At 49.0% G+C, this 12,732-nt stretch overlaps 4 non-coding genes across 4 annotated transcripts; 3 read left to right on the top strand and 1 right to left on the bottom strand.

The window, feature by feature from the left end:
* Positions 1-448: 448 nt before the first annotated feature.
* Positions 449-520, bottom strand: TRNAC-GCA (transfer RNA cysteine (anticodon GCA)). Its single transcript has one exon. It is a non-coding gene; the product is annotated as a tRNA-Cys (tRNA).
* A 3,348-nt stretch (positions 521-3,868) lies between these two features.
* On the top strand, positions 3,869-3,940 carry TRNAC-GCA (transfer RNA cysteine (anticodon GCA)). Its single transcript has one exon. It is a non-coding gene; the product is annotated as a tRNA-Cys (tRNA).
* Positions 3,941-7,709: 3,769 nt separating this feature from the next.
* On the top strand, positions 7,710-7,781 carry TRNAC-GCA (transfer RNA cysteine (anticodon GCA)). Its single transcript has one exon. It is a non-coding gene; the product is annotated as a tRNA-Cys (tRNA).
* Positions 7,782-11,319: 3,538 nt separating this feature from the next.
* Positions 11,320-11,391, top strand: TRNAC-GCA (transfer RNA cysteine (anticodon GCA)). The gene has a single exon. It is a non-coding gene; the product is annotated as a tRNA-Cys (tRNA).
* Positions 11,392-12,732: the final 1,341 nt, after the last annotated feature.

The following is a 12,732-nucleotide window of genomic DNA, read 5'->3' as shown; positions in this document are numbered from 1 at the left end:
ATTAGGGACAGTGGTGTGCTAGAGCTGGCTCGCACCAGAGAGTCACTTGTTAGCATATCTTCCCCATTCCATGTTCGGTGATCTTATGTTTGTAGCTTGAAGTTGACCACGGTGAGATTATTTACACCATGGAACTGGGAAACACTAAAAATCAGTAATGCCCTTCCCCCAAGAGCTGGTTGTTAAATATTTAGCAGCATACCACTGATGTGGAGCAATGAAAATGTGTAGAAAAAGTAAGCCTAAGCCTATGTAGAACAAGACCTGTGGTAAGTGAAATATGAAGTCAGAGTTGGAGGAACCTATCACTCTGGGGCTGTGGTGCTCAGTGACAGGGTTTTAAGTTACCCATGACTTTTTTCCCCCCAGATTTGGGAAGTCTCAATATCCTGAGGCTCAGTATTAGGGAAAGGAGCTGAATCTTTAGTGAACAAAAGTGAGAGACAGTAGGGGGCACCTGGATTTGAACCAGGGACCTCTTGATCTGCAGTCAAATGCTCTACCCCTGAGCTATACCCCCAGATGTAGGTGTGGGCCTAAGTAATACCTTTACCTGTGCAGCCACACCCAACACCCCTATAAATTTTTATACCAAATATTCATTGGCTGGGCCTCCTGGAAGCTGCCAAGCCTACCTCACTACAATTTTCTCTCTCTGATGCAAAACAAGCAACAGGTTCCCCTCCCTGTAGCTGGAAGAGCACTGACACCAACATTTAAAGCTGGAAGGGCCTTCAGAGTCACTAGTCTGTGCCGTTCACAGTGGGCATCTGAATACAGACATTCAAGATTACTAGTCTTCCACCACACAAAGCCCTTTACTAAAGGGATCAGAACCTGAATCCACTCTTCCTGATCCTTGGGTTTAGAACCCTGTTACTGAACCAATGACTCTCTTATCTTCCTCTTGTCCCTATCTTCCATCTGTCAAAAAATGTAAAGGCCACATAATTGGAGCCATCTGAATAGATTTATACAGACCTGAGACCATCACGGGGACTAGAATGCAGGCTTCATAGGGCATGAATGTGCCACACAGCTCAAAGACCACAAGGGGAAAGCTAATGGGGGACACCAGGATTTGATGTGGTGCATGAACTGCAACCCTTGGGCCAGTCTCAGATTTTTGTACTTAGGAATCATCTCGGGAGCTTGTCAAACATGCAGATACGATCTGGGGTTAGGAACAAGCTCCTTATGGAAAGTCAGGAGACCCACCCACTTTGAGAAACACCTGCCACAGGTCTCGCTCAGCTTCCTTTTGCACCACCTGCAGGAAGACTCGGGTACTGCAACACCTAAAAAAAGGAATGGGTTTGAATTCCAGCGCCCGCTGGGATCGGCCAGGATTAAAACCAAAGACGATGGTCAAACTGCTCATCTTCTGAATTCTGCTCTAGACAGTGATTCTTAATTTTAGGGTGCCTCAGAATCATCTGGAGGGCTTGTTAAAACAAAGATGGCTGGGCCCCCATGCCAAAGGTTTGTGATGACGGGTTCTCAGGTAATGCTGATGTTGCTGGTCTGGGGCCACACCTTGAGAAGCACTGCTCTAGACCTCCAAACATCTGTGACCAGGCCCTTGTCATACTTGCAGCCACACCCAAGGCACCTGTCCACCGTTACCTCTTCTGCATGTTCACCAGGCACGGGTGCCTTCACTCCCCCAAAGACAGTGTCCTGAGGTCCCTCTCCTTTCCTCCCAGTGCTTGCCTGGGACCGACTGGGGTGCTCATAGTTGTCAGCTGGCCCTCTTCCCATTTCCCCATTTAGCAAACTAACACCCAAAAAGGCTTCTACCCCTCCCCAATATGGGGAGACCTTGTTCAAGCAAGTAAAGGCAGACATGCACCTGTTCTCTCTGGAGCAGCCCAGGATGAGTTCAAAAGCCTAGTTTGTCTCAGCAAACTCAGGCTTGAGGGGGTTGCAAAATTATTCCTGTCTACAAATGAAGCAGAAGACGAGAAGGTATCTTTGGACCCGCAAAGGAAAGTATCCAGGTTAGAACGTGGAAATACGGCGTTCTCCTCCAGAGATGCAGCCGAACTTTCTTGTCTGGAGATTTCCTTCATAGAAATGTACTTCTTTCTTAATTTGCTATGAGTCATTTTTTTAAGCCATGAGTAGTGAGAAAGACAGATAATTAACAAAAATCTATCTTACTATAATGCAGACTGTGAGGAAAACAAAAACAGAGCAAGGGGATAAAAATGATGGGGTACAATTTAGACAGAACCACCAGAGACAGAACTCACCAGGCCTTGCTGATGAGCTGATGGTGGGCAGAGCCCTGAGCGAAGAGAAGGAGCACTGGGAGGTTCTGGAGGGGCGCCCTTGGAAGAACAGCAAAGACCAGTGTGGCTGGAGGCAAAAAGGGAAAGAGTTAGGGGAGGAAGCAGCCAGGGCCAGCTCCTGCAGGTCCATAGGCTGCAGCATGGACTTAGATTTTGTTCTCAGGGGAGCGGAAAGCTACTGAACAGAGCGGGAAACATGATCTGACCCCCCTCTGAAACGGTCGTCTCAGTGGAAATAGAAGTAGGGGAAAAAGGCAGGGGGAGACCTGCCAAGAGAGTATGACGACGGGTCAGGTGGGCCTGGACCACAGGTCATGACCACAAGAACTGCTGAGATGCAAATACGTCTCACAGCAGAGTCAACAGGACTTGCTGCGGGCTTCGGATGCCAAAGAAAGAAGTGACCCAACAGTGGCTGGCAGGGGTTTGGCCCGAGTCGCCGGGAGAATCATACCACTTAGGTGGGCAACACGGAGTGCGGCGGGGAGCTGGCTAGGGGTGAGAAGTAATAATTCTCTTCCTCCCATCTTTGGTTTGAGGGGCCTATTAGATCTTGAATGAGGATGTCCAGTATGAGGCGCTGGCTCCAAAAGGAGGCTGCAGGTCCCAATGGAGGGTCCATCATCCATGGGCTTTTCGTGTCCTTGTTTCTCCCCAGGGTTCATCTCTGTTCTCCGTCGGCTGTGGATTCAGTGAGATTCTGCTCTAATAAATGCTTTCAGATCTTGTTCATCTGAAATGTCCTTCCTTTGCCTTCATGCTTAAATATTAGTTTACCTGGGTCCAGAATGCAGGCTTGGAGGTTATTTTTCTTCATATGTAAAAAATACTTATTTTATAATAGTATGAAATATCAATAAAGACAACTTTATTATCCAATTATTCATCTCACCAAAGCATCAAAATTTTTTTAATTTCAAAATGCCATGGTTCAAGATCTACACAGCTAAAAGGTCATGTATATCAGTGCTTAATACTTTGGATTATAATTCTCAACTACAACTTATTTTTTTAAATAACATGCACAGTAAAGGAAGGAATTACATGATTTGGAAAATATGCATTTTAAACAACCTTTAATAATTATGACCATCCTGGGTTTAATGTGAGCATATTTATGTCAACAAACAGTGCAAACTCTACATTTGAGGCTGTGGCGATCTGAGTTATGGTTTGAATTTTTTACTTTGGGGGAAAATGTGGGGGGGGAGGGGGTTCCTACTAAAATATAGATTTGCCTATTAGATCTATTTAATTTTACTTTATTTATGTATATATTTTCATTTAAATATACAATTTTTTAAAATAAGAATTTTTCCTGATTATAATAAAGCAATAAAGACGGTATAGACCCACGGGACAAATGGATGACTGCTAACTAGTTTCGCATAGACGAAAAAAAAAAATCAGTCCTGCTGAAATATAGTCTGTAGAGAAGTTTGTAGGGGAGGTTGATGGCCAGAGGGATGCGGTTCTGCAGGCTCATTGAGAATGAATGGCAGTTAACATACCGGAGGATAGCCGGCTATTGCAACATAGTAAAAAGGTGCTAGTTAGGAGCATAGAACGTGTGTGGGGGTATAGCTCAGGGGTAGAGCATTTGACTGCAGATCAAGAGGTCCCCGGTTCAAATCCGGGTGCCCCCTGTCGGTTTTCTTTCCACCCAGGGCTCTGCTGACAGATAGTGGAAGGCGTGGGAAAGGCCATCTTCTGCTTCAGGAGATGGAAAAATTGCGCGTCCAGAATCGGAGGTTTTGTCCTGACCCTCTGACCTACGTGTATGTTTGGTGATCTCTCCTAAGTCCACAGGAGGCTGGGGGCGCACCCAGAAGCAGCAGCGGCGAGACCTCATAGGTTCGGCCGCGGGGGGGCGCTGTTCGTGCGCATGTGCCCTGGACCTCAGCCCCGGGGACCCGGGTGCAGGAGGCCGGGGAGGGCGCTTTTATTGTAAAAACGACGCGTACCTCTACCCTTCCTCCTTACCCCCTCCACCCCGATGCGCACTAGATCTGACAGGCGCATTTGGGGGAGGACTACGCTGGGTGATTCTGAAGGGCGCTTGGCCTAAACGTGTTTGGTTCTCAAAGCAGGTGCCCTCGGCAGGGGCCCGAGAAGCTGCCAGGTGCGGAAGGAGGCCTGGTAGCAAAGGGGTCCGTCCCGGCGCAGCAGACCCCGCCGGTCTCAGGCAAGCCCACGGAAGACGTCGGCGACTTGCTGTGTTAGAGCTCTGGATACGGCAGCTGGGGGAAGGCGCCCTGGCTCCTAGGCGGGTCATTTGAACACACATCACGCGGTCTCTGATCCGTAATCCAGGGAGCCCCCACCGGCTGTCATTAAAAATATGTATGTTGTAGACTTTATTTCTCAGAGCAGTTTAAGGTCACAGAAAAGCTGAGCAGAAAGTACAGAGAGTTCTCATATACCCCCTCCCCCCCACACACACAGTTTCCCTGTGGTTAAGATCTTGCACTAGTGTTAAAACTGGTGATCGAATATCGATCGATACATTATTATTAACTGACACCTATAGTTTACATTAAGTTCCCAACAATTTAATGGGTTTTGACAAATGCATAATGTCACGTATCCACAATTAACTAACATCATAGGGATAGTCCCACTGTTGTAAAAATCCGGCCTGCTATACCTAGTCATTCCTCTCCCCTCCCTGCCAATCCCTGGCCACCGCCGATCTTTTTACTGTCCCTAGTTTTGCCTTTCCTAGAATGTCATCGAGTTGGAAACATACTATATGTAGCCTTTCCAGATCAGCTTCTCTCACTTAGCTATAGGCTTTTAAGGTCCCTCCATAACTTTTTGTGGCTTGATAGCTCATTTCTTTTTATGGCTGAATAATATTCCATGGTATGCACCTGCTGCCGTATTTATTTAGACTTGTTGGCATTCCAGATAACTGCCTCTTCCTGCAAGAAGGGAAGAGAGAAATTAAGAGTACACTTATCTCGATAAGCACTGAGTAATATATATATAATACTGAGTAATATACATATAATATATGGAAGTGTTGAATCACTATACTGTACATCTGAAACTAATATAATGCCGGATGTTAACTACACTGGAACTGAAGAAGAAGAAGGAGGAGAGGGAGGAGGAGAAGGAGGAGGAGAAGGGAGGGGGAAGGGGGAGGGGGAGGAGAGAAGAAGCAGATCAGGCCTTTTCCAGAAAACCTCCCCAGGCTCTGGCAGCACTATACAATTTCCCCCGTTCCTTATTCTGGCATTGATCCAGTCTCACTTATGAGACTTGCGGTAGATAATATGCAACTATCTTTCTTACACCCCCAACATTTGAAATTCCTTTCCATTTGGGGGGATCCACAGCTGTGCATGACTGGTGGAAACCAGGACCTACCTGCACTACCAAAGGCAAAAGTACCAGGCTTTGCCCTCCCACCAACCCCAGCAATGCCCTCAGCTTAGCCAGTCACACACACATGATTGAGACTTGGAACATGGAATGAGGCAGGAAGAGTTTGGAATTTATTCCAGGGGAGCTCTGACATTTGGCGGTGGGGCTGAGGGCTGCAGCCAGTGTGCAGTGGGGGCATCACCAACCCCCTAACCAGGATGCTGTTTGGGGGCAAAGGATCCTGACCCCCTGGCTGTCCTTTAATTCTGGCCGTTTTCTGAGTGTAGATCACTAGGTTTCCTTGAGTGGTCTGAGATTTTTGTCTTCGTGCCAGTCATTTCCTTGTTTGCTTCAATTAGCCATTATCAGTTTCTATTTTTGAGACGGAATGCTGGCAGTGTGAAAACTGATCCTAGAAGTCACGTGCAGGAAGTGAGGGGAACATGGCGTTGGTTATCTGGTCTGGTTGGGGCTAAAAGCAGTGACCATCCGGCCAGTTATTCAGGAATTGGAACCTGGCAGTCATCAGTCACTGACACACAGTGACAAAGCAGGGAAGTTGACTATTGACTGGGTCACCTGGAACGCAGTGCCCAGGGAGGGCCAGGCCCTGATGTACTAAGTTACCATAGAACACCAGCAAGCAGCGTACAGTAGAGTGGCTAACTCTGTCGGCACGGGAACTTAGAGAAAACGAAGTTCAAATGTGTAAACCCTTTCCTCTAGCCAGCGCCAAGTGCAGAGAGCCTTAACTCTTACCCTGGAATAACTGAAAAGGCCTCCAACCAAAAGTGGGTTACTGACTTACAATGTCAGTTAAAGGAACAGTATCCTTGTCTCATGTGTGAAAGATAGGACACTAATCAGAAAAGAGTGGGATCTTCGCACCCACTCGGCGCTTATTCAATGGACTCAGAAACAAAGGTCAAAACCAGGCATGGAGGCCAGGAGCCAGCTCCACCAAGTGGATTTCATACAGCCCGCCCCCCAAACCTGGCCATGCCAGGGAAGGGCGCCCAACATTCCAATTACATCCCCTAATAAAAAGATGGTGTTTTAGAGGCCAGGCAAGAAGCCAGCAACATGGAAGCAGGTGGATTATGTTAGAAACATCATGGATGGGGCGCTGCTTTGTTCTCACTGGAACACTTATCTTGAGTTTACACTATGTTTTTGAAGTGAAACTGGTTACCTGTGTACAAAGGAATGCTATAGGTAAGCTGCACAGGAATGAGGAAAGAATCTCCCCTCCTCTACCCTATCTTCCATCGCATAGCTCAGTGTCCTCTGCGGTCTCTGGAAAGTGGATCTCCCCAGTCTCTGATGCCCCGAAACATCCCCTTCAGTTACTGCCCTGATGCCTCGTCGGAAGGACTGGTGGGTGTCCTCACTGTGTGAATGAAGGTCTGCGAGCTGGGAGGGAGGTAGGGGGTGGGGGTGGGGGGCACATGCAGGGCCTGGGCTCTCCTGCTATGGCGCAGAGGAAAGAGAGATCTCTGACCTTATAGCAGGGACCCTTGGGCCGGGGCTGTGGGCCCCCAAACAGCAGCCTTCTAGCTTCCTCGGTTACGCTGCCGGAAGGATTCAGGTCTCGCTGGCGCTGTCTCTCCTGGGTTCAACCAAGCCCCTCGGAGACTGCCTCAGGAGGGGACTGGGCCGGTGAGAAGGGTGGGGGGGAGATGTGAAGGAAAACAGAGGGCCAGCAAGGGTGAGGCTGGGGAGGATGGGGTAGAGCCGGTGGAGCTGAGGGAGGAGGGAAGGAAGGAAGGAAGGAAGGAAGGGCGGGGGGCGGGGTCCCGCAGAAACCCGGTGCCTCCCGCAGGTCAGGCGCGGCTGCCGCGGAAAAGCGCCTAGTAGACAGCGAGGGGTCTCTGGGGAATGGGAAGGCGGCCTCATGGCCACAGAGGGGTCCCTGGTGAGTTTGTGCTGGGCCTGCTAGTTTCATAGGCCTACCAGCAACGAACAGAACTCACCGGGCGCTATGGAATGCTAGGGTGTGGCGTCACAGGTGAAGTAACATAAAGAGGAGCCAGCCTGACGCAAGGGGGTATAGCTCAGGGGTAGAGCATTTGACTGCAGATCAAGAGGTCCCCGGTTCAAATCCGGGTGCCCCCTGCTGGGCCTCTGCTTTATTGCCGAACAGGGAGGAATGGCTTCCCAGATACCACAATCTACTTAATGTCGTCGGGTGCCCTCCCTGCCACTTTTCCCCAGACCCTGTCCCGTGCCTCTTCTCCCCCGGCATCTTGAAGTGTGGTGGACCCATTGGCTGCATTTCTTCACCTCGCGGTGTCTGTGGCTTTTGCTTGTGACTTTTCCGTTTCTCCCGCACAGGTGAGTGCGCCCTGCACCCCCTTGCTCTGGGCTCGGCCATAGGTATCAGTCTGGACCAACCAGGAGACAGAACCCACACAGTAACTTAAGTGGGAAGTTTAATATAAAGAATTATTGTGTTATGAAAAGAGTAACTACAAAGGTGCAAAGAAAACTCTAAAGTTATCCGCGGGGAGAGGAACCCAAAGAAGGACAAATTCGGAAGGGGGACCCCTCCCCAAAGCTGGGATTAGACCCAGGGGGAAGGTGTGGTTGCAGCCCACTCGCCAGGTTGCCGCAACCTGACCTATCCACAGTCTCCGGGCAAGCAGCAAGCAAACCTCTTGGGCACAGGAGAGGCACCTGGGGGTGTGAGGTCTGGAGCGTGCAGCATCTGCACCTGGAGGGCTCGGGGACCAAACCTCTGCGCGGCAGAGACAAGCGGGGCTGGCTGGCGCACGCAGGTGCGTGGGCGGAGTTGGGAGGGCCCAGGGAGGTGGTCGCCGGCCCCGCCGGGGTGCGAGGTCGCCACGGGACTTCATTCTCTGGGGGCCTGGCTGGGTCCTCACACACCCACACCTCTGACCAACCATGCAACAGAGACCAAGGGGAAGGGGAAAAAAACAAAACGAAACAAAACACCACCACCACCACCACCAACACGCAGCAGAAATTAGGGAGACAATTTCCTTTTCTCCAGCAACGTCCCTCCAGCGCCCTCTACTGACAGCTGCTCATATTACAGGAGAAACGCTTACAGAAACCAGTCGGTTATTGCCCGACAGGTGTGGGGGCATGAATTTGGACCCGAGAGTCAAAAAAATTGATAGCTGGCACATCGTGTGACTTGTTTCGGCCAACAGGATGTTAGCAGGTTATGCAGGAAGGGGCTTGAGATCAACTTGAAAGGTTGGGTTTGTCCTCTGGCGCTTCTGCTATTACCATGAGATGTGTTTATCCTGTGAGCGGCTGCCCCTTCAGCCTGGACCCCAGCGTGGACACACATGGCCCAATCTTCAGCCCAACTCATCAAGAGGAGCCAAGGCCGGCTGGACCCGCAGCTTGAAGCGGCCTTACCCAGACAAGCCCAGCCCCGATCAATTGATTCACATTCAATATCCTGACCCACGGGCATGAGAATAAATGCTTATTGTTGTGGGTCACCGGTTTGGGGTGGCTTGTTTTGCGACACTATTGTGGATTAGACTGGCAAATACTAAAAGTGACATACAGAAGGGGGCTCCTGCTATAACAAAAGCCCGAAGTACATGGCATGCCTTCGCAATGAAGCAATGGGTGGCAAGAGAGCTGTTAACAATCAGCTGGGAAAATAGGAAACTATTATTGGCAGGGAAATCAGAGGCTCATGATAACCCGGAAGGCAGAAAATATGCTTGAACTTGTAGTGTTAGGGGTAGGATATTTCAAGGAAAAACATTGAATGCATGAGGTATTTTGTTACAGGCTGTGTTTGATAAGGTACTACAAAAAAAGATTTGAGTCCAGAAGAGAACTTACTGGTTTGCGGTCAGAATTTAGAGGCAATCTAGATAGCTCAGAATTGCATAGCCAGAAAAATGAAACCATTCTCTCCAAAACAAAGGTGAGGCCATTCTTACATCGCTTTAGGAAAAAGACTAACTCCAGAGCCTTCCCGTAAGACATAGCCTCAAACCAAGTCAAGCTTAATACACTCATAGTCTGAATGCACTTTATTAAGAGCACTGAAGAATTAAACTGGTACCAAGGATATCCTCTCAGTTGGACAAAAGTATTCCGAGAAAGACTAAGGGTGTGCCCAAATACTTATAATTGAGCTGGAGGGAGAGCCTATGTCAAAAAGAATTGTGATCGTGTGGCTTTTGGCACATGGAGTCTAATAAAAAGAAAACCCACACGTTGCTTGAGAGAACTGTACTGGCAAAAGCATTACTAGCTTGGACGAAAAGATGCGAAGACTGGGAAGTTAAAAGGACCTGGGCTTCCAGCATTCTACAGGGGGAAGCAAGCTCAGAAGAAAGCTCAGCCACCAGAAAGGACATATTTTCCAATGATCTCTTTAAAAAATTGCAGAGGGGGCGCCTGGGTGGCTCAGTCATTAAGCATCTGCCTTCGGCTCAGGTCATGATTCCAGAGTCCTGGAATCGAGCCCTGCATCGGGCTCCCTGCTCCGCGGGAAGCCTGCTTCTCCCTCTCCCACTCCCCCTGCTTGTGTTCCCTTTCTTGCTGTGTCTCTCTCTGTCAAATAAATAAAATCTTAAAAAAAAAATAAATAAAAAATAAAAAATTGCAGAGAAGGCTGAAGGAAAAGGAAGACTTCTCAGAGTCATGCAAAAACAGTGGACGGGGAGCTCTCCCGAGGCAGCAGAACCAGAATCTAATCATACTGAGTTTTGGGGTGGTTTGTTATATGATATTATTGTGAAAAGCCTGACAAATACTGACATTGGGATCCAGAAGGGGGCTCTGGCTGGAACAAAAGGTAAAAGCTGAGTATATTATGCATGCAGGGGAGAGGTAAGTAATTAAGACCAAGAGGGCAGACCACAGTGGATTAAAATGTTGGCCCCAGTTCTGAGCTTATTCTGTGTGCACCCTTTGCCATGAGACTTTTCAGATGCTTGCATGTTCCCAAGGAACAGATTTCCCTGCCCTTGATGTAGGGCTTGGTCCTGAGACTCGCTTTCACTGATGGGATGTTAGCACATGGATTACAAGCTGAGGCTTGAAACCTGCTCGCATAGTTGGGCAGGACGTTTTTGCATTTCTGCCATTGCCAGGAGAAAAGTTCCCCTGCTAGCTGCCACTCTTCCAACTTGGACCCGGGAATAAACGGCCTTGCAGCAAACCTGAGCCCAACTCACATCAAGGATCCAAGCACAGATGGACCCCCACCTTGAAGCAGGGCCACCAGGTCAAGCCCAGACTAGATCCACTGCTTGCCATGCATGAAAATAAATGTTTATTGTTGCATTCATCTGAATTTAGGGATGATTTGTTAGGAAGCATTATTGTGGACATAGCTAATCCAGGCATGATTCTTACACTTCCTCTCCCTTCCCCTCCCACCAGGTACTGAGTGAGGTGAGGAGAGGAGACTGCAATTTATCCAAGGAGTTCAGGTTGTGGCTACAGAGTAGAAAGGGGCTATTAGACAAGGGAGGGTCTCTGGGGAATGGAAGGGCCAACTCCTGGCCAGAGGGTGATCTCCAGCCGGTTTGTGGTGGGCTTGCCAGTTTCATAGGTGGACCAAGAGAGAATAGAATGTCCAGTGCACTAGGGAATGCTTGGGTGTGGCAATGCAGGTGAACTATGCTAAAGAGGAGTATAATTCTAGCAAGGGGGTATAGCTCAGGGGTAGAGCATTTGACTGCAGATCAAGAGGTCCCCGGTTCAAATCCGGGTGCCCCCTGCAGGTGGCTTACCTTATTGCCAAGTGCAAATGAATGACCTCATTTAGGGTCCTGCCCGTTGTAAAGTCACCTACATCAGCACCCTCCCTGAGTCTGTGGCAGTTTCCCCAAGTGAATTCTGGGGCGAGGCACATGTCATGCTGCTGTTGTTAATGATGTGCATGTGGTAGAAGTTTCTTCCTTCCCTCTTAGAGTTTACGTTATGATCAGCTGTTACCCAGCCTGTCTGCACCGGAATTACTTAGGGACCATAGTAAAAATACAGATCAGCCCTAGGAATTAGGATTTAGTAGAACTGAGGAGGTGCCTGGGAGCTTCTGTTTTGGGGAGGCACACCCCCCACCCCCCCCCCCCGCTAACTTCGATGGTAACATCCAGTCATTCCGGGTGGCTGGAAAATTATTTTGGAACTTACAACGCTATGTCATTTTAAACATTTTGGTGATAAACATCAATGATTTTTCAAGTTAGTGCCTTCAGCCCAGGACCGAGGGAATTGTAAGAGGTGGGCTATAAGCACAGAGAGTGGCCAGGGGTGCAGAGGTAAGAGAATGCGACCATGGTAGCATGGTGACAGATCACACTGGCACAGTCCTGCGAGGTGTGGTGACAGCCCATAACTAATAACTTGACTCCGCATTGAAGTTCAAAATTGAAACATACTTATTAGACAAGACCGAGTAAAGCATTTGATTGACAACCTGGAGGTCCCTGATTCCAATTCAGATGTGTTCTTTTTCCCTCCCAACCTTTGAGCCCTCTTTCCATCTTTTGAGGAGCCCCAGTTATGTGAGCCCTGGTGGAAGAATTGGCTCTGCTTGCAGCTGCAGAATTAAAGGCTATTTCCCGTTTTCTCCCCCTAGCACTTCTGGCCAAACAGGTGTTCCTGACTCACACTACACTCAGACCGAGTGACACAAATTCCAGGGTTGGCAGAGCTCAAGCACCGTCCAGCAGCTCCCTAACTGGTGCCTGAGAGCCTAGCAGGCTGAGTCCCCTTGGATCGACCCTGCCTCGCGAACCTACAAGCCCCAACCTTCCCTTCAGTGCTGCGGGCTCCCTGCCACCTGGACAATGATTGTCTCATCTTTTCCCGTAGACAGAACCAGTTTCTGTTTCTGTAACAACGTGCCTAGGCTGATACAGCATCTGGAGTCGGTTGCAGGCAAAAGACCTTAAAGAAAGTGGGGTGGATGTAGGATTTCTTTTCTGCCCTACTCGGGATAGAAGAAAGTGGAAATCCAGTGGATTCTTCAGGGCTGGAAATCTGAGAACCCAAGGGCTCTCAGTGGTAAATGAGCTGATAAATCGATCACATAGATTCAACTGACCAATGGATT

Source organism: Halichoerus grypus, chromosome 12 (genome assembly GCF_964656455.1).
Source record: "Halichoerus grypus chromosome 12, mHalGry1.hap1.1, whole genome shotgun sequence".
Classification (NCBI taxonomy): Eukaryota; Metazoa; Chordata; class Mammalia; order Carnivora; family Phocidae; genus Halichoerus; species Halichoerus grypus.
This window is presented reverse-complemented; position numbering and strand designations above follow the sequence as displayed.